General features: G+C 41.5%; 1 protein-coding gene across 3 annotated transcripts in view; it reads right to left on the bottom strand.

Moving 5' to 3' along the window:
- The window catches only part of SUCLG2 (succinate-CoA ligase GDP-forming subunit beta), a 164,608-nt gene that overhangs the window by 17,620 nt on the left and 124,777 nt on the right, over positions 1-22,211 (bottom strand). The gene's annotated exons all lie outside the window — the stretch shown is intronic.

The raw sequence follows: 22,211 nt of genomic DNA, 5'->3' as shown, positions 1-22,211 counted from the left end.
TACTGAAGACAAATTAATGTTATCTAGGCATGTGACAGAAGGAACAACTAATCTCCTGTAATAGTTCCCCAGCTATTATGAATGTCAGATATCTGTCTGTCTGTCACACATACACACACAAACACCCGGACCCACAGTTGGCTATAAACAATATTCTAAAATTACTGATATTGCTCTCTGACCTTGCTGTAACCTGTTGCTCCAAAGCTTGATCCACTTATTGTAGCTGAAGAGCAAATGTCAGGAAAACTATGTCAGCAGTCATTTGAAAGCTACATCGCCAAAGCCCTTGCTTACAGCTCACTGTGCTTGAGATCTGACAGAATATCTTTACACTTCCAGGTACCTAAACGTATCGATCGACTCTTCCTCGTTCCATTGCTAAAGGGATGCAATGGTAGATGGAGTAAAACCTTGGAGGATTAGTGGAAGGGACTATCTTGCAGATGGGTCACTGTCAATAACTCAGCAGGGTCTTTCTGGTGTCTTCATCTTGGATTCTGTAACACTTTGCAATGGTGGCAACAGCATGACTTTACTGTCAACATATTTTTGTTTCTTAGTATTCTGCCCTCTTCTAATGCCATTTTATCTTTGTGCTGAATTCTGTCAGATCTTTATGATTAGGGACTGAAAGAAAGCACTTTTCGTCGCTTGGTTGCAGCCCGAAGAGGTGATTTTGTGGTTGTTTCGTGGTAGCCCTGCCTCTTGGTGCTGATTGGTGGAAAAGTCCCGCCCCCCAGGAACTGACTGGCGGAGAGGAGAGGTCCCAATCCTTGGTGCTGATCTAGTTGGGGCTGGTCCTGCTTGGAGCAGGGGTTTGGACTAGATATGACCTCCTGAGGTCCCTTCCCACCCTCATTTTCTATGACTCTATGATCAGTGGAGAGGCCCTAGAGGGAAGAAGGACAAGGGGGTGGCTGCCATCTTGACTGCTGGCTGTCCTATGCAGCCCTGCCTCTCAACACCGATTAGTGGAGCGGCACAACAGGGCACCTGCCATCTTGGCGGCTACCCTCCATGCCACCCTGCCAGCCAGCGCCTTCCCCTCCTGGGCAGGCTGTGAGACTGGGCTGCAGTGCCAGTGAGGACCATTGGCTCCCACTGGGGAGCCAGTGCCTTATTTTTATTAAGTTGGTTTTTTTGGTTGATTTCCTGGGAAGTCGCAGCCAGTGCCATTTTTTCACAATGATTGCAGAGATTGCTGTTTTTCATGGTTTCTGCAAAAATAGCAAAACCGCGATTTAAGTAGGCCCCTATTTATGATGTCAGAGATGCAGATACTGTAGAAGAGTGGAATTATGCATCTGAAAGGACAGTGCCAGCAGCATCCAGCCAGGTGCTTGTGTCATGCTAGGATCTCAAAGACTTTTACTAGTTTGAGAGCATCAAGCCCCTGCAGTAGCATGTTAGGAGGAGAAATCAGAGGCCTACAAAAAGGCTTAATCCCTGGTCCAAACTAATCCAGGAAGGCTGTGTGTCAGGATCAGAGCCTAGATCGCTCATGCTTTTTTTTTAATCTTGTTCTACACGTGTCTGGATTGTCTGTGGTTGAGAGGCACAAAACTTGGGGAAGCTGAACTCAAAGGGAGCTGCTGAAACAATGGGAATGAGCAGGTGAGCATCAGGAACGTATTCTCTGCCTACTGTATTCTAGATCTTTGCTGCAGTAACCGACACATGGGACCTCTGAGATGCATGTTCAATAGTGTGTATGCAAGTTTACAGCAAGAATTTTTCAGAGAGAAAGAGAGAAGCAAAGTCAAAGTCAAGCTAAGCTCTCAAGGATGCCACTTGGATTTGTGACAGTTTTTGGAGAATTTGGGATCAATAAACTAAAGAGTAGATGATGCACATCCGCCTACTTTTAGTTTTTGTTTTTAATCTGACAGGTATAATATCGATAATCTTCCTTGAAGGAGTAACCCCAGGATATATAAAGCTATATTTAGCGAACCTGATCTGGTCTGGACAGCCAGACTATTGCATTTGGATAAAGTAGTGACATGTACATGGAGACAGAAGGCAGGGCTCCCAGGAACATCACAAAGATAGGAGCCTCACCCACAGACTGGTCTGCCCAAGTACAAAGACCACTATATCAGCAAAGATCTGTGCTGCCCTTAGAATTGGCATAAAGGCCCATATGTTCATGTTATCGACTCTTTCCTTTTAGCCTTAAAAAAATGGAAACCTGACAAAATCCCATGCAAATGGGACAGAGCTTCAAGTGAAACACTTCAGTGAGCTAAACAGGCTTTGAAATTTGCATTCCTAAAACCATGTGCTGAACACTTGATTTTGGGTGTGTAAATAACCTTTGTGTTCAAGTCAGGCTGGGAGACACAGGAGTAGCAAAATCTGCATATCAATTTAATTTGAATGACATAATGTACACTTGTGTTTGATTCCACAAACTCTTAGGGCCTGAACCCCTTGAATCCCACAAACACTAGCTGAAACTGTGGGTTGCTCAGTACTTGCGATTTGGGATGTACATTGAAAGGTAGAGGCCACTTTCCAGAATTTTGGCCCTGTATATGTATTTGCTCATTTTAGCTACAGCAAAACTTTGCCATAATTTGGGACCTACCCAAATCAAGATGACAGATGGGCGATTTTGCAGGCCAATCACAGTGCTGTCCACCATTTTTGTGGGCTTATTACGGCAGCCTCACCCCTCATTGCTGGTCGGTCTAGAGGGCTGTCTTTTGTGCAACCCCACCCGTTGCTGCTGGTTGGTGAAGAGAGTTGCTCTTCACATGGTCCCACCCCTCACCACTGATTGGCAGAGAGAGGCAGGGCTGCACATAAGGCAGCCTTCTCAGCCAGTCAGTGATGGAAGGAGTGGTGACCACCTTGGCTGCTCTCATTTGTGCCAGTAGGCTAGGATGCCAGGCACAGAAGATGCTAGCTCTCACAAGGACCCAACATTTTATTAAACTTAGTACATTTAGCAATTTTTTTTTCCTGGTGATTCCATGCAAAATCATGAAACTGCCATTTTCACAGTGTTCATGGAAATTGCCATTTTTGCCGTTTCTGTGAAAATTGTGACATCGTGATTTGAGTAGGTCCCTAGCCATAATGGATCGTGAGACTACAGTTGACAAAACACCTATAGAGAACTGCTATAGTTTAGAGATGTGTGAAGTAAAATGTTCTTTGGAAGTGCCCAGTTCTGTACGGGGTTGGACAGCCTTTCTGCTGCCCCTTCCATCAGTGTTGGTGGAACAAGTATTAAACTTTTTGAAGGTAATATTACTAGCATTGCTACAACAGCTAATGCCTGTCGAGTACTTCTAACAAGGGAAACAGTGAATCTTCACCAAACCTATCTGAGAAAGTTTAGTGTCATTATTACCTCCAGGGTGCAAACAGGAAACCTGGCAGAGAGGAGACATAATATTTTAAGATGGTGCAAGGAATGAAGAGATGGAGCTTGGGGTACAAGCTCCTAGTATAAAAACACACCCATGCTGTTAAACTGCCTTGCCTTTCGATGGTACGGTTACATATGGAAATTTTAGAAGATCTCAAGCTGGCTTTCATTTGAATGGTTTTATCTATTGACATCTTAGAGGAAAACCAGTAATCATGAAAAATCAAAGGATATGGACACACGTATATTTGGAGCTGTTTCAAATGGCGAGTTGCCGACTGGTAGAATTCAGCAGCTGTTATGTTCTAAAAGTTACGTGCAGACAGGATAGGAAAATTCAAATGTAGCTAAGTTGTTTCAGCTTGAACATGAGAGACTACACAGAGAAGACAAAGGTGAGAGAAAGGAAGCATTGGAAAAATGAGAAACAAAAGGCATAGGGACTTTCCCAAATAACTTGTAGCAGGCCTGGAATTGAAACCTAATCTCCTGAAGCCTACATCTAATGCCTCAATCACAAAACTATCTTTAAAAAAGCCCTGTTTAAATGGAAATTTACTTCTTTGCCAGCATTGGATAGGGCTTACAGATCACAACCTATGACTCAAGAGTTGTGTAAGCCCTATGTGAATGGTGAAGCCAACTGAACCTTTGTATAACAATCAATGGTAAAACATAGATCTGTGTTTTACTTTGGTTCTGCACATGGTATATTAACAACATATTGATGCAGATCTACAAATGTACTAATTGCACTAGATTTTTTGCAAAAACAAGTTGAAGAAAAGCACAAGCCAACAGTATAATGATTAAAATGCAAAGTAAAACAAACCCTTTTTTTTCCTGGTTAAGACCTGCAATTTGCACATTATAAGCAGGGAGGAGGGAGGAAGGCATTTAAAAAAAAACATTTTCTTTTCAAAATTAGACATATCTCCTATTCTGGATTTTGGGTGATCCCTACCAAAAGGCATCTCTTTTTGTAGAACTTTTGGCAGAACTCTGAAAAAGTTAGCATTCTGTAGGGTAAAACGATGGATTGGACAACATTTTAAAATATTACAGCAGCATTAAAATGAAGTGTCAATGAAGTTTTAGTGGTCTCTTGTACTATATTCAAAACTACTCCACTGGAACATAAACTATCTACAAATTAGAAAAATATAGGATGGATGGATGCATATGACAGTTAACTCATAGCTGCAGCAGGATTGCACACCAGTTTATTCATGATTTATAGAATTTACCCCAGAAGTGAGATAAGCATGTTATCTGCAATACTCAACTCTGTATAATAAAAGGCTGAATCATACATTTATATCTTCGCTCTATATCTATCTGCTTCCACTGATAGCTGGGATATGAACATTTATGAATGCCTTGAAAATTTGCTATTTTGACGGCAGCTTAAATGTAACTCGTCTTATCCAACACTGAAATCTTACTCAAACCCACTATATTTTTTTTATTAGATCACATCTGTAGTCCATTTACAAACAAAGATTAAACATACCATATCAGACTGGCATGACACATTTAAACAAATAACAATTGCTCAAGATATCCACTAGAGGACAGTGCAATTCAATGTGGAAAGGAGATATAAAAATCCCCTTGGAGAAAAGAACAGGGTTATTTCTTCTACTTAAAGCCAAGCCATATCATTTTACTTTATACAAATGATGTAGAGTGTTATTTTGCTTCTTTGGAAAGGAACTTTCAAAGTCTGAAAGTGATAAATTTAAATAGGGTGAATCATCTAAGAAGGGAAACAGGAAAGCTGGCAGCCAGGTGAAGAAATATGAATTAAGGCACTTTTTAATGATTTCTACTATTGTAAAATGGATCAGGATTTTACATTCATTAAGCCTGCATAATTCTGCCTCATCAGGGGAAGAATTTTGGTGGAAACATAGGACCTCACTCAGATTCCCCAGCCAGTCACGACTGACTGAATGGTACAGGAAGGAGAATGTGTTTTCTTGAAGGCTGGAGTTGGATGATGGGTTCACTGAGATCAGGAATAAATAAGCCACTCAGCATCTCAATGATCTTGCCACCTTTAGAACTCTTTTTGAATGAATCACGATATGAGGATATCTGGACAAAATGTCTATGCCAGCGATTCCCAAACTTTTCCATAGCAAGACCACATTTATGGCCCCATTTCTGCAGCATGGCTCCTCACTCCCAACCCACAGCCTTCCACCCCCGCAACCCCAACTGCTGATGTTGCAAACCCATTTGGGGTCTTGACCCACAGTTTGGGAGCTGCTGGACTATTTCTTTGCTGGGAATCCTACTGGCTAAAGAGAAGACTGACAAGCCACCATATGATTTAAGTAATGTAAGGCTGCATTAGATATTTTGGACTGCTTAGTAATTTCTAGAAATGTAGGATTTCACAATTCCACAAGTCACATGCTTGCAAAGTCACTTTGCCAAGACTTTATTATCTGAGATGCAAGGATTTCTTAAGGTGATACCTTTTATGGACAAACTGCATAGTTAGGATAGAGTTAGACAATCATCAATGTCCTGGATTTGAAAGCTTGTCCTAACTTTATCTCAGCTATGCAGCGCTGGTCTAGTAAGAGATATCGCCCTAAGAAATCCTTGGCTCTTTCAAGTTCTGGATGACCATGGCTACAATATCACTCTTAAATGATCAAGACTTCATGGCTCATTTGAATTTCATGCACTAAGCCAGTCCTCAAAACCATGCTCTCTATTCCTTCCTCCCTACCACAGCTGGAGAACTAGAATAGTGTGCTTGCAGACTAGATGGTACATTGGGCTTCTACAGTCCTGGCATTTAATGCTGCCATTGCTCCTCTGCTACTAAATGTCCAGACCAGTGGGGAGGCTGTATGAAATGGCCCTATGTACTAGATTGAACTGGTGTGCAGGGTTGGGATGATACACGGGATCAGACTGCCAAGTTAAAATTGATGTTTGTTTTCATATAACCACTCATAATCATTCAATTGTCATATCATTTAGCTTTTTAACTAACTTGCATTTATTCTATTTTTATATTACTTAAACGTTTGTAGAACTTCTCTTAAGCTAAACTCCATTTTATTTTGTTCTGCTTAGCCTGTGTATAACACCACTCTTATTTTTCTCTTTCAGTTTGAATGTGGTATGCATGTGATAAGATAGTTCACAGTTCAACAGCCAAAGGCTGCAGTAACCTCCTGTTTTGACAAGGCTGAAGATTGCAGTAACCTCCTGTTTCAATGGCTGAAGACTGCGAAACCCAGAGAAAGAAAAATCCACCCAAAAAACCAACAAAGCTGTTTAATCATCTCAACACAGCATAAAAAGAGAAAAACAACTTCATAGCTCATAAAGACCCTGACACAGCAAGGTCCATAGACACGCATGAGAGAGCTACTATAAATGGTGGGCGAGAATAAAGAAGGTTTGGGTCTGTTCTGCACAACAACAAAGAGCATCAGAACGCGTCTGACAGAAGCCCGGCTCCCCTCTAGTGCTCAGTTTAGCTGGCCACTAAGCTGACTTGAGCAATTAAGGACTGGTAGCGTTTTAATATCTGCAGAACTGTGTGTGTGTGCGCGTGTGAATGTGTATCTGGTGTTTGAGTGTTTTTATGTGCTCGATAAACATGGCGTATTGCCTTGTCCCCTGATAAAAATACTGCTTGTTTTTAATACACTGTATGCCTACTGCATACAACAAGTCCACATACAAACCCCACATGCTGACGTTGTGTGCTGCACAACAGCATTGGTTTGGAGTATCTTCTTGATGGAATTTTCCTTTATTTCCACTGTGGCCATGACCAAGTACGAGATTCAGGAATTAGCTGGCTGTGTGTCTATGTCCCACAGTGTCTCTAGACCAGGGTCAGCCAATTATTTTGGGCAGAGGGCCGCTTACTGAGTTTTGGGAAACCATCGAGGGCCCCATGACAGGCAGCCAGGGGCAGATAAATATTAATTCTCTAAATTCTTTAGGGACTCCACAGACCGGATGGAATGGCCTGGCAGGCCACATCTGGCCTGCAGGCTGCATTTTGCCTACCGCTGCTGCAGACAAACCAACCCAGGACTGCTGGACTCTTGGTCACAGGCTCCATATTGATAACAGCTCAAGGAAACTTTTCTTCTACACAGCCAACTGCCTATGCTTCTGGAACAGGAACTGAGATTTATGCTTACTGGACTATAAAGTTCTTAAACGCCGCTGGATGGGCAGCAGAGTGACAATGGCAAAGCTCTAATACAACATCTGCTTCTCAGCGAGCAACCTCTCACAAAGATAGAACTTCAGACGCTTTTACTTATTTACAAGATGCCCCTTGTTAAGTCCTGGCAGATTGGTTACAACACTGACGTTATCATTAGTCCTTGATGCCACTTTTACTGACAGAAAACTCTCTAGCAGAAAACCTAAATTACACAAAAGGCCGATTAGAACACGAGATGGGAGGAAAAAAGTGCAGAGACTACAGATTGCTTCTTGGAAAAGTATCTGATCTGGGATGCTGCTTCTTTATAATGCTCTGAGGATGAACTGCACCGAACGTTTCATGTAATGACTGCACACTTGAAATCAACATGTGGCAGAAGCTTCCTAATGAGAGCCTCTGCAGCATGACTGGGGGAAAGAAAATACTCCATAATCTAATTTGTCTCGTCCATACCATTTACAAAGGACCTACGGTTTTGGTATGGAAGCACAAACTTTCAGTGTGGAAACCAAGAGCCAATCAGCCAATATAACAGTTAGGGGTTAGATCTTGCCCACACTTAAGGTATGAAAACCTTAAAATGGGAAGGGCAAAGGCTGCTCAGAAGCACACATCAGCTATTATGATCTAACTATGTCTGTATGATCCTGTCATGGTCACAGTTTAGCTGAAGAAAATAGGGTTAAAATTGCAATGGTTTTGCTACAGCCACGTGCAGATGTAAGAGTTAGATATAAAGTGCTTAAATCAGGAGCATGTGGTAGATATAATTGTTTCATCTGTCAGTATCCTAGGAATAATCCATGGGTTTAGGCAGTAAGAAATGCAAGCGTGTGCGCACGTACACACACACACCCACATACACCCCCCCCCTCCCATCAAGCAATTGCAGGCCAGGCATCCAAGGTCTGAAGTAATATGTATTCTTTGGTTGTTTAAAACTACTATTCAAAAAAAGTGCATACACCAAAATCTCCCCTCCTGAGAAAATTTACACAGTATTGTATTTTGATTGCAAGCAGGTCTTTCACAGCTGTCAAAAGTTTCACGTTAGAATTAATTCACTATCACACTGCACTTTGCCACTGCACCTTGAGCTTCATTCCTTTATGCAATTGTACTATGCGGTGTATTGGGCATTTTTAATATATCTGAAGCTCAAATAAATTGTTTGTTTTGTTAAACAATAGTCAGTTATGTAAAAAAAAAAAAAGAGAGAAAATAAGGAAAGTATTCGTTATTTAAGCATCATGGAACAAAAGGCAGAGAACCGCCTCACTCTTTCTGCAATATGCTGTGATCAGGAGTTCATTTCTGTACAATTTCATCATGCTTTATGTCGTGTTATAAGGTTAAGGGCTGAGTGACTTTAACCACTTGAAAAGTGTAATAATCTTCTAAAGAGACAGTGCCTGGAGTATCTTAATGCTGTGATAAAATAGAACTAGTGGAGGGTACACTCCGTACAGTATAAGGATAATCAATCAGATTAATTTTACAAGTTAATGAGCTTTACTAAATGCATGTATTCTTGTACATTAATAAAATTTAGCAAATTTACCAAAAATACACAGCCATCTGCTTGGGTCATATACCCAAGTTTATGGTTTTACTGAAAAACTAGAAGTACCATCCATGAATCGGGAAAACCAAGTAAAATCCGGAGATGTATTCCAAATACCCAAGTAAAAATAGGGATTGGTAATTCTTCCTCTCTCCCTGCACTTTGCTCAGCACAGGGAGAGAATGGGAGCTCCTGGTCTGTGCTACTCACAGGAAAACGGCATCCTGTGCACCTGACTCTATCCTTTGGGGATTATTCCCCCGACCTCCATCCAGCGCAGGGTAAGGGAATCCTATATATGGAAAAATTATACATTTGTTATAATTTTCCAGGTACAGAATCTAATTATTGAAGGTTTGCCTTGAATTGTCCCCCTCCCACTGCTACAGCAGAGAAAATAAATAAGGGCTCAGGTAGCCCCCTCGTCTCCATCCCCACAACTTCTTCCCCCGAAGCCTCTTCTCTTCCCTTACTTACTTTCAGACCCTGCTCTCCCACAGCACATGGAAATGAGAGGCAAATTTGAAAACGATGCTTTGGAATAAACATACCTATAGTAGTTTAGTTAATCCAAAATTTCTGAATTTCACCTCTTTTTCAAACGGCTGAAAGCTTTAGTACAGGTTCTCCATAAACACACTTTTAAGCAACAACTTTGTACCTACTTACATATATTACAAACTATGCATGATATTAGTCCAAAGCCAGCAGGCTCATGATTTACCATGTAGTTCATTGGGCTGGGCCCCAGCACAGTCAACAGTGTTTCAAGCCATGGTGACCCCACAGCTCAGCACTGCTCAGTATGTGTGTGTACTCCAGGTACCCCTCCCAAAGGATTAATGTGCTAATTAGCCCCCCACTCTGAATGTTCTTGTCACAGATCCTAGGATTCTCCAAAAAATTATGTGCAGGTGAGGTTCAGGTCAAACTGGTCCAGCTCCATCTCATGGAAGGTGGGGTTACACTGACCGTATGCAATGGGCTGAGAGAAGGGGGAACAAAGGGATTCTGGGTGAACTGTTTGGGGCCCTGTTTGGTGTGTGGTTTGGTGATGTTTGCCAGACATTTAAGGCTGGTGAAGAAACAAGAATCATTGGAAATAGGAAAGAAAGACACAGCTCAGCTGTGGGAGTGAAGAGAAAGTAAAAATGAATTCAATATAGTGGCTCAGCATGACTTGAAAAAGAGTCAGTGCTGAGGCGGACTGACCACAATGGGCACTACCAAATATCTTATTCAGACAGGCTGCACATCCTTGTGGTAGGTTCCCATTAGCTTCCCTGTATGCATATGAAAGACCAGGAGCTTTTCCCCCTATGCTGATTGCAGAAAAAATCCTTGTCTTATATTCAAGTGACTAGGGTACTTTGCATGTATAGCCTGTCTAAATTTATAAGCCTGTGAAAATGACTCCCACCTCAAACACTGCAGTCATTTTTCATGGGCTGATGCAGGGGTCTAGACCTGTGGCCAAATCCCAGGACTCTAAATTCACTGGCAACTATTAAGCATTAAAAAAATTACAAGTTCAGCCACAGAAATATTAGAGATTGCCTAAACGATCATCTGATTAAGAAAAATATCAACATTTGGGTTAGTTTCATTTTCCTCCCAGCTTTTTAAATCTTCGGGACAGATTCAGTCCAGGCATCAAGGTTTTCTTGGCTCCACAAAGGCTAGAAACTCAATGTATTTTAAATGAAACCTGAAATTCCCCTACAGTCACAGGTTTTCAGGAGCTGGAGCCTTAAGACAGACTCCATGTATTGTCAGTTACGTGATAAAAATCACAAAACTTGGTAACACTGAGGACATTTACTTTCTACTTTCTTATTTGTTGGACTCCACATTTTCCTTTGGGTGAAGGACTGGTCCAAGTACTGTGCTTTCAAATTCTATGGCAAGGGAATAACTATAAAGGCCAACTCTTACCACAAATGATCTTCATTCTATATTTGATTACATACCTTGGATAAGTAAATACTGAGTTTATCTACAGCATGTAGATACTGTATGCTGCTATCTCCCACAAGAATGAACAGATGAGGAATGGTTATTCATCAGCTACAAAGAGACTTGGGAGATTAATACTGCGTCACCTGAGAAACAACTTTGACAAGTATTCCCTGTGCACTGGAGAAGGTAAAGGTACAGAAGCTCATATCTAGGTCACGCTATTTTTTATTTATAGGGGGAAACTTTTGAAAAAGAATTCTAAATTGGAGGAGCTTTAATTAAAGTCTTAAAATGCATTGTCATGGGTACTGAATCACATATGCTTTGTTAAACATCTAAAACCTGAAAATAATTAAAATTTCTTTTTTTATAGTAACATTGTAGTCATCAAAAACCCAAATTACTGTGCTCATTAGGTTCTGAATTACTGCTATCAGCTAACTCTTACACATTAGCAATATGTATGCTTAGTGATATTTTACCAAAAAGTTCATAAAATACGGCCCCAAAATACATAAGTGACACTGTAGTCCTATGTCCCTGTTATTCACTATCATGATGCATTACCATCCTAGCAATACTGTCCAAACAGAAGGCTGTCCCTGCCTAGTGATCTGGGCCACAGACTTGTAACCCCAGGCTCTGTGTTTACATGTGACATATTCCTTGCTTTCCCTGGAACTGGGCATTAACAGCTAAATGCACCTATAATTCATGCTGGACCTATCCCTATGATTTCTGTGCAACTGCAAAGGAATTTCAGGGTTAACCAGTGCTCTGGCTTGTGTGGCAACACTTTGAACTACAAGTGCTCCTCACCCCTCCCCAAATCCACAGAGCAGCCATCTGTACCATCGGTTGCAGCAGAGATGAGAGCAGGTCCCACAAGGACGTAGGAGTGGGTAGAGCTTTCAGGCTGCCCTTCCAATGTGCCAGCTCTTCTAGCCAGGTATGGACAGATGCTAGGCATAGGCCACTTTGACATTGGGGACTTCAGAAGCAGAATGTGGTATGAACATGTTTCTCAGTGTCCTACAGGGACTGGTACCAGGGCACAAGCTGGCTCCGAGTGAAAATTTTTTGTCCCAACATCCATCTTTTGGGGTGGCCAGTCTTTCTAGCCACGAACATTTAATACGCTCCACTGTGGACAGAGTATCTGAAAGGTGAATGATCATTTTTGTTTCTGGGAAGGTTAGAGGAAAGTAAGTTTAATTTTTTTTAAATTGAATAACTAACAGATTAAAAATTAATGACTGGTAATAATATTCACATGAGAGTGCTAAGCTTAAGGATCATGCTATTGTGTGACTGATGATTCACAGGCTTAACAAAGGGGCTCTCGGAGGCTTTCTGAATTTCTTGCCATTTGCAAATCATCATCAAATTTGGTTTAGCAGCCTTTTAAAGACAGACACTAAGATAAAGATACTTCCCCAGTTTTTCAGCTGCCAAAAGTCAGAATGAAGCAGGTTTAGACCAGCAGAAGATCTTGCCCACTGCTTTTTATTTGTTTGGAATCCCTTCCTCTACAATGTCTGCATTTTTGTTTCTGGGAAAGATTCATTTTTCTTAAGAAGATAAATACACAATGTGATTTATCAACTACTCCTCATGAACTTGTCAAAGCAACTTGGAATAAAAACCAGAAGTTCAATGCTTTAGCTGCAGTCCAAAAGTGATATGATCAGCAAATTTGAACTGGGAAAGAAGTTATGATGCTAGATTAAGAAACAGATGGAGTGAACGAGCATAAAACAATCATAGATAAGTCAGCATAAAGGAACATTACAGTAATCAAGGCTGAGGTTTTCAAGGCAACCTAGGAGAGTCATACACTTTTAAATTAACAGGGCATGTGTCTAAATAATTGATTGCTTTTTAAATCCTGGACCAAGTTCATAAGCAATAAAACTCTGGATAAGCGCGTCCTTCTGAATTATATTATGCTACTTGATGGGCATGTCTACATGTGCGCATTAGCACAATTTAAGGCACATTAAGGGCATGTGTCTACACACGTGTCCTTAACGAGCCTTAAAAATGGTGATTTATGGCTATGCAAGCCTAAATTTGATACTGGCTTTATGCAGGTATCGAATTTAGGGGTGAATAGCTAAATAGCATTAGCAACCATGTGGACTCACTCTCACTAATGCGCATTAACGCAGTGTGTGTCCACTGACTTGGGACTAGCTTTAGCCCCAAGTCAGTCCACACACCCATGTTAATGCGCATTAGTGTGTGCACATGTAGACATGCACCTAAATCACCTTAATGTGCATTAAGTTTAGGTGCGTGTAAAAGCTTGTGTCAAGATGCCCAATAAGGGACCTTGGTTACTCGGTGAAAGAAATGGTTACAGAAATACAACCAGGGAACTTCTATTTCCTGGACACTTGTATTAAACAGCAGCAACTTAGGTTTTATCATTGGTTTCTGATAAGTGATCTATATTTGTAAGAAACTATTCAGAAATCACTTATAAGATTCTTCTTTCCACATATAAAAAACTGTAGTAGTGTCAACAATGGTGGCGAACACAAGCATTCTCAGGATTCTTGGGACCTCGTTTCTTTTCCACAGTTGGATGCGATCAGAAAAGACGGCTCAAGCTCCCCACTTTTTAGAAGATTTTCTCATAACTGTACTATCATACTATTTCCTAAACATACATATCAATTTTTGCATTGATTTAATACAGAGAGGGTGCATCAAGATATAGGAACTGAAATGTTATGCTCTGTATCTGTACATGGAAAATCATAGGCACTATAATCCAAAGACTGTAACATAGAAAACAAATGAGGTACAGAGAGCAAGAACTATATAGTCATATCTTAAATAAATTTGTGCAATAAATATTATTGCAATATATGTATTTGCATATAGTATATAGGTTATATTTTGCAAATATTATAAATTGCATATATTGCGTATAGGGGTGTAGGTTGTAGCCACGTTGGTGTAAAGACATAGGCAGACAGAGTTCTTCGGGTGAATCTGATATCTTTTATTAGACCAACTTAAATAGCTGGAAAATTTTTTTACCAAACTATATTTAGCAAGCTATAATGCATATAATATATAAAGGCGTGCAAAAAATGCAGGGCCCAATCCCATTCCCACTGAAACAGACGGGTGATTAACATATACTGATCATATCCCCGCACAATGATTTCCCGCAAAGAATGGCCCCTGCATTCTTACTTACTTTCTCTGGGAGGAATCAACTCGCAGCCCCATAATTTTTGAGTGCCCAAACCAAAGTACCCCTGATGATCAGATTATCTACTCTCTTATTTTGAAGCATTCACTGATATCGCTGTCCTGTTTCAGTTCAATCACACATGCAAGTTTGGGGGTTAGCGAAAGCAGTGCTCTTGAAAATGGGTCATAAAACAAGGGCAAGTGTGCCCATCGGCATTTTAAATAGCTCTTACCTTTGTGACATGTTAAGAGTGTTAACAAAGAGGAGCGCAAAGCCTCTGGATTTACTTCTGCCTAATTAAAATGTTTAAAAAGCATTTAATTACAATATGCCAAACTATACAAATATAAAGATCTTTCCTACAGAGAATTTGTGATGAATCAAACGTATTTTTTAATCAAACCGTTGGCAAGCAATGTGGGTTTCTTGTTTGTAAACAACTATACTAATGCTAAACATATTTATTCACCACTTGACAAGAAATATAGCTCTGTAATTAATCATTTCCCTATCTAATTCAGGCAAAATAAAAACACAAAATCAGAACTTGTACCCCTTTCCCATTATGAAATAGTCAGTAACACACAAATGAATAATTATCTGAATTATCAACTATCTACACATGTGCAGCTCTTTTCAGTCCAAACAATGCCATACCCTCGATGCTTGGTGGTAATCTCAAACACACTCACTTATTCTTTGTTTTAAATAAGAAAATCTCCTTACATAGTAAATATGCTCAATCATGGGCTATTAAAACTATTGTTTCAGGTTATCTATTAATTGCAGACTTTCCTATTTGTATTCATTGCTAAAATGCCAAACCTTTATTAATTGAAAAGTGCCTGCTTGAGAGGGGAAAAATGATAAAGGTCATGGGTTAAAATGATTTTTCTAAAAATAAGGTAACTCTTTAAGGCTATGGAACATTGTCACTGAAATTAGCAATGTATCTTGTCCTGAAAAGTATTATTATATACAACAGCAAGAACAATAATTTGCAGAAGTACTTTCATTATTTTACATAAAGATTGGTAAAGCTTAGACAATACATATTGCAACTTTTTGTGCTGTATTACTTTCATCTTGGCTTTCAAATACCCTGTTAGGCATCAACATCCAAACACAACAAACTACCATTGCCATGAACAGGGGAGGTGAGGACGGGATGGACAAGTCCTCGTAGAAATACAGCACGAATTTAAAGAAAAGAATAAAACAGTTCATGCCCTCCTTGAGTATGTTTTTGAGCATACAGGCAGCATTCAAATGTATTCCTGAACTTAAACGTAAAAAAAACAACTACTACTACATGTACAAGGTTATTGCACTCAAAAGGAGTAATTTTATCCATTGGAATATGCAGACATATTGCACATCAGTGACATCTTTGACCGATGCGATATTCTGCCACAAGAAAAAAAAAACACCTTATAAAACAATGGCACAAAAACATTCGCCGCATGCCAGAGGGCTGCACTAGAATAGCATTAATGCCACTTCTTTCTGGACACACATTTTGATTCAGGTTGACGGTGGTGCAAAAAACAACATATTCTATGGAGCCGCTGCACGAGTTCTGTCCAACGGCCTAATACAAAAGCTTAAAAATCAAACATCTTATTTATAGTATAATATTATAAATGAACTACAGAAGGGAAACTTTTGGCAGACTGATGAAAAACAGGGAGGGGAAACAATTCAATTTTTAGAATTCTTCCAAACTCTGAGAAGTAGACTGAATTATTCTTGAATAACAGCAGATGATAATACATTAATTACCAAAGCCTTACATTGTCATTTGTCTTCAGTGTCTGCTGCTGACAGATAGACTCATTTATAATCCTTTGCCAGCCACAAACTAGCAAACTCTTTTGAATCAGCCCCTAAACTTGAGCTGACCAATTCAATTCTTTCCACAAATGGCTGGGCAATGTTTCAACGTTTGGCTTAAAGAAATTAAAAGGGAAAAAACCCACAAACCCACTGTACATCTTTGTTAACAGCAAAAATGATGGGCTTTCCCCCAGTATTTGTTGGGATGTTGATTCTTTGGAGGTTTGCAGAAAACGTGGCGGCAAGATAATTTTTTTTTTTTTTTTTTAATATTCCAAATCCCAAATGTTAATACCCCTCTTCACCCACTCTGACTCCATGGATGTTGAGCTCCTTATACAAACATGAGGAAATGTAACAACTGGATCCAAACCTCCCATGCTGTACTGCCGTCCCATGCTGCTGCCCGTGGAAGGTCTATATTTCAACCACCAGCAAACAGTCCGTTTCCGAATTATACTGACAAAAAGCACCACGAATGCAAAGCCCAAGTAATCAAGGCCTGGAAACAGGGAGACTGTCTTAATGCATGTGTCAACACTGAAGCGACTGAACAATGTACATTTTTATACTTTAAAAGGAAAACCGATTAAGAAAATTCCCAAGATAAAGAGCAGGCGCTGTATGATGAATTAGAGAAAGAAACAGGTGAGATACTTTGCAGAAAAATCAACACGGCTAACTTTGTCCTCTATTAAATCTGTGTATCTAAGGTATTTACTTGCTCAGACACCCAGACTGTTCTTTTCCAGCTACCTTCCTCAAAAGTAACTATATGTAAATTCAAATGCAGTCATTCTTACTGAGATAATTCTCCCGTGGTGTTGATGTTTCACTATATACTTACTCATGCCAAGTACACAAACAATTTATGTTTTGAAAAGCCAATTAAAAATGTTAATGGACTAAACACATTAATTTTAAGTTGCTGTTGTTCCGGAACTGCAGTGCTTACCGTAGGCTTTCTTGCACCGTCTCCTAAAGCATCTATTAACAGCCACTGTTGGAAACATAATGGACTAAACTGATTACAGGACTGATCCAACAGCACAACTCCTTTGCTCCTATGTTCCTATATGGAATAGCATGTAGAATACAAAAAACGAGAGGCTATTACGTCCACAGTGAATCCATTGCGGTGATGCTGTTTGCAAACATAGTTTAATCAACAATTTACTATTTAGCACATTCTCAAGCCAGCCTTCCAAGGAAGTGGTGGACTATAAATGCCATCCAAAGAGTCTGGCTCACAGGGATGAAGCCACACATCTCAATGATGTCCATTGCTTTAGTGCTTCTTGAAACAAGCACTCATTATTTTCTTCCTGATTTCATTTCCTAGTTTTCTCCTTTTCTGCAGTTCAAGCTCTCATGTAATTTCCCTGACTGCAAAACAACTGTGCCCCAGTTAATCATCATTATATTCTGTCTACAGCCTTACATTTTTGGTTTTGATTAATCAGGACATCAGCAAATTCAACATCACTGATTTCCTCAGAGTTGCAGCTGTGAGGATGACTCCTAGAAATGCTGGATCTAGAAGAAAAGGTTGAAGAAGTGCTGTACACTTTGGGAAATGTTCCTCCTTTCCCTACAATTCACAGCTAGCGCAGAAGTTACAAAACCACTTTCAAAAGCACTTCAGCTTTTCAGCTCTTCTGAAGTTAAAGAGAAAGTGACTTTTACAAAGGTTTTCCTTGCTTTGTTTTAAAGCCAAGTTCCTCCACCACGCTCAACACTGTGTAATTGCAAACCTTGCGTGTCCTATGTTATCCTATGAATGAATGAGTGAACGGAGCTGTTATATCCTCTGACATCCCTAATGATGGCTGATGCCAGGAAGGGTATGATACGGGATGGAGCATTTTAGAGGTGTACCCTGTTCATACCCTCTCCCTCTAAAGCAATGCACCTGTTAGGCTCAAGGTGCCCCTCAGAAAATGCCAGCTCTTATTTTTACACCGTCAAAAATAAGTGAAAACAAATACAGCCAGTTTTCTGCTGAAAAGAACTCAGAAAAGCAAAGCAGGCCATTTTTTTAATACTATAGATCGGGGTGGCCAAAATATGGCCCCTGGATGGACGCTGTATGGCCTGTGCTGGGTCCCTTGGTATCCCAATGCCCAGGTGTGGAGGATGCCCGACAGCGATAGACATACCCGCCAAGAGAAGCAGCTACTGGCTTCGAGCCCGAGCCCCAGCGCCAAGGCAGCCGCTACCACTACCAGGGCAGGAGCCCAGCAGCAACTGGCTGCATTAGCAGAGCTGCTGCTCCTGATGACTCCTACTGAGGTGTCTTGAGCCTGGCCCCCTTGCGTGGCTCCTGCCAGGCCCGTGTTCTCCCTCCCCATGGCTCAAGCCCTCCACTGCTCCTCACCTTGGTGGCAGCCCCGCCAGCTCTTGAGCCTCAACCTGCTGCCAAGCTCCTGCTTCCATTCAGCCCCGTGTCCTTCCAGCCACACCCAGGGCTGCAAATGGAGCCTGCTTAGGTCTCTCTCCCAGTGCTGTTCAGACTGGACTAATGCTTGGCTCCACGCAGTGCTGGAAACTGGGGCGTTCACAGAAAGAGCCAAGCCCCCGCCGGGATTGCAGATCTGCTGGGAGCCACTTGTGTTCTGCTGGCTCTGGGGTCCTTCAGCTCACAACACCCGATCCTGTCGGCCTTGCGGCGCCCTGGCTGCATATATCCCAGCTGCCACTTAATGTCTGGGTTTTGCTGAGGATCCTATGCACTTGCTCCTTGCCTGTCCACAGCCCCATTCGGGCCGAGTGTGGAGCAGAGCCACGATCGCCTGCCTGCACACCCCTGCAACAGGCACCAGTTTTGCAGGCATGGACATGCAGTAAGCAGTGATCATTGCAGGGGCATGCAGGCAGTTGATCGTGGCTCTCCTCCACACTTAACCAGGATGGGGCCACGGATGGGTGGGGAGCAGCATCTGGGAGCAGGACGGGCTGGTGGGGCTGGGATTCCCAGCTAAGCTGCAACAGCCAGTGAAACCCAAACAGTAAGTGGTAGCTGGGACCCACACAGGCAAGGTGCATGGCCAGGACAGGAATCATGAGCTGAAGAGCTCCAGAGCCAGCAGAATGCAAGGGCCCCTGTTGCAGGGCAGGGGGAAGGAGTCCTGACTCGGCCAAAACTTCCCAAAACTCTCTACATGGCCTGCAGGATGAAATAAATTGCCCGCCCCTACTACAGATTCTCACTTGAAATTGTTGGGTTTATCTTGTGAACTATGCATGCACACCTAACAGTGCTAACACTGCATAGTAACCCAAGGCACCCCTGAAAGGATCTTAAGACACCCCAGGCTGCTGTGCCACCCTGGTTAAGACTTATTGCTCTGAAACAGCTACAATTTGCCATGGTCAATGGCAGGATGCTCAGCTACAAGGACCAACCTTTTGACCTAATGGTCTTAAACAGATCCACTGAGAGCTCTTAGCACGTGAAGAGAGAGTTCAGGTTTCCTCAACATTTTACAGAGGGACAGGCTAAGATCCCCACTACATATCTAACCACAAGTGCGCAGTTATTGTCGGGCACAGTTAACAACATTGCCGCTCTTGCTCTGTTTTTTGGTTCTAGCACGGGCAGGTGAATGGAAGCGTGGGTCACAGCATGTACTACCCACTACTTGACAACAATGTTGGCACTTACACACTTTGAACAAAAATCCATTTTAGAACATGAAAGCCCTTAAACATACCAGACAACTGGGAACTGGTTATGAGCTGCTGATCGCAGACAGGCCTCAGAGAAACCAAGGGGCATCTGACTGTTGGAAAGCACTGTTCTCCCCAACAACTGAAAGCACCAGGTAGCAGTTGCCTTCGGTGTGACAAGATGCTAAAAATCGATGCTTGCATCTTCTTAATTCTTTTCATTTCCACCAGCAAAAAAATCTTTTCTAGAAGGGCGCGATGCCAGTAAAGACAGGTCTCATCAGTTTTCAACCCTGGACACGCACTTATTCTTAAGTTTTCAATTTGATTGCGTAGCTTGCTATGCAACTTGCACACATCAACCACAGCAGCAGACAGCTTCTCACCGAAAAACTTGTAACTTGACACATACCTTGTCTTGCCTTAGGCTTAAATTGATTAATTCATCTTTCACTCGTGGTAAAGTCTTCCATTTTAAAATGCTTTAGAAAGACAGCAGTCTTTACGAGCTGGACCAGAAAAAGGAAGACTTTTAGGCCTTTTTTACACTTGAAATGAAAGAACAGAATAGTGTCTAGACCTATGCAATCAGAAAATTTCTCTGACTTAAATCTGACTATGCAGCAATCTTCCTTGATTCTAATTTTGTGCACACAAGTGTCATTTTCTCCTGTATTCTTTTCTGGGTTCGACACAGAGGATTTTAATGTTACGATGCAATGCTTGTTTCAGTCCTTTCACCTCTCTACTGTTTGCAGGATTTGCCACCTATCTCTGAACATGTCATGGGTGAAAGAACGACTGCCCTGCTGTGCTTAGTTCGGGTGTTCTTACTTTACAATTTTGTGGTGGAAAAGAAAGGGGAGAGTTCAGAAAAGAGCTACAAGAATTATCCAAGGTCTGGGAAACACGCTTTACAGAGAGACATAAGGAGCTCAACCAATTAACTTACCGAAGAGAAGGTTAAAAGGCAACTTCTGGCTGCACAGAGAAAGATAGCTGGTAGCTCATGGAATAACAGGCTGCAAATGGAAACCGAAGCTAGAAAAAATTCCAACTGGATATAATCTGCTATCCTCTGAAAAGGAATGTCCTCTGAAACTTTTGGAATACTTTACAAAAGGAAGCGATCCACTCGCCAGCAAGTAAAGGCTTTAAGTCAGGGTCAGGCAAAATATATGACCCATGGGGGCAGGTGGCAGCTCTGGCTCTTGCCTCTGCTGGGGCTGCAGGGGCCACTGGGTGAAGCAGCCCCATCCGCCTGCCCACCCGCCTCTGGGTGAGCTGCACTCGGCCCCTGGTGTCCTGCCTACCTGCAGCTCAGGAGCCTGTGGTAGTGCCCCAAACTCCCAGAGCCCAAGTTGAAAATGAGTTCAAAGAAGAGGAAGATTGACACCGAATGCTGAATACTCAACAAAAAATGGACTTCTGAGTATATTTTTTTACCGACGTGGGTGGAAAAGTGGTGTGCTTCATTTGCAAAGATAGTGTGGCAGCGTTCAAAGAATACGATTGAAATTGGCATTGGGAAAGCCAGCATGAATCCAAATACACGAACTTGTCTGCTGAAGAAAAAGCAAAGAAAGCTGAGGAGACGGTTGCTCGAATGCAGGAAGAGCAAAGTGTTTTTTCACAAACCAATCAGTGGCACAGGATGGAATGACAAGAACGAGCTACTTGATTGCATGCAAATCACCAAAACCTGCAAACCATTCTCTGAAGGAAAATTTATAAAAGAATATGGTTGACTCTTCCACAATTTTGTGCTTAGACAAGAAAAAGCAGTTTGAGAACAACTGCTTGTTAAGGCAAACTATTGAGAACGTGTTGAGGATACCTCTGAGAATCTGGATCTGCAGTTGAAGGTAAGGTAAATAATTTCTTACGTTTTAAATTGAGGGTTGTGATGTCAAAGACACAGCCTAGTTGTTGATTTTCACTTGAGGTATCACCTCAAATTTGGAGCTCCCAGAAGAATTGGCATCAATGCAGTCAATGAAAGATGCGGCGGCTGGAAAAGATTTATTGGAGGCAGTAAATCAATGCATGTCAAAATTAGGAGTGGAATGGAAAAAATTGGCGAGTGTGACCGCTGATGGAAGCTCAAATCTGACAGGCAAACACACACTGGATTGCTGAAAAGAAAGTCAAAGAAACAAATCCAGAGCAAAAATTATTTTTCTACATTGCGTTATTCATCACGAGGTCCTCTGTAAAAGTGTCCTAAAATGAAGCACTGCCATGGACATAGTTACAAAAATGGTCGACTACATTCGAGCGTGTGCAAATTGTAATGGTGCTTGAAAAATCTGAATCTGAGCTCACACATGTTCTGTATCATACCAACATAAGGTGCTTTAGCATGGGTAAT

This window comes from Crocodylus siamensis, chromosome 11 (assembly GCF_052110815.1).
Source record: "Crocodylus siamensis isolate JL-2025a chromosome 11, ASM5211081v1, whole genome shotgun sequence".
NCBI classification, from domain to species: Eukaryota; Metazoa; Chordata; order Crocodylia; family Crocodylidae; genus Crocodylus; species Crocodylus siamensis.
Note: the sequence above shows the minus strand (reverse complement) of the source record. Positions and strands in the feature narration are given on the sequence as shown.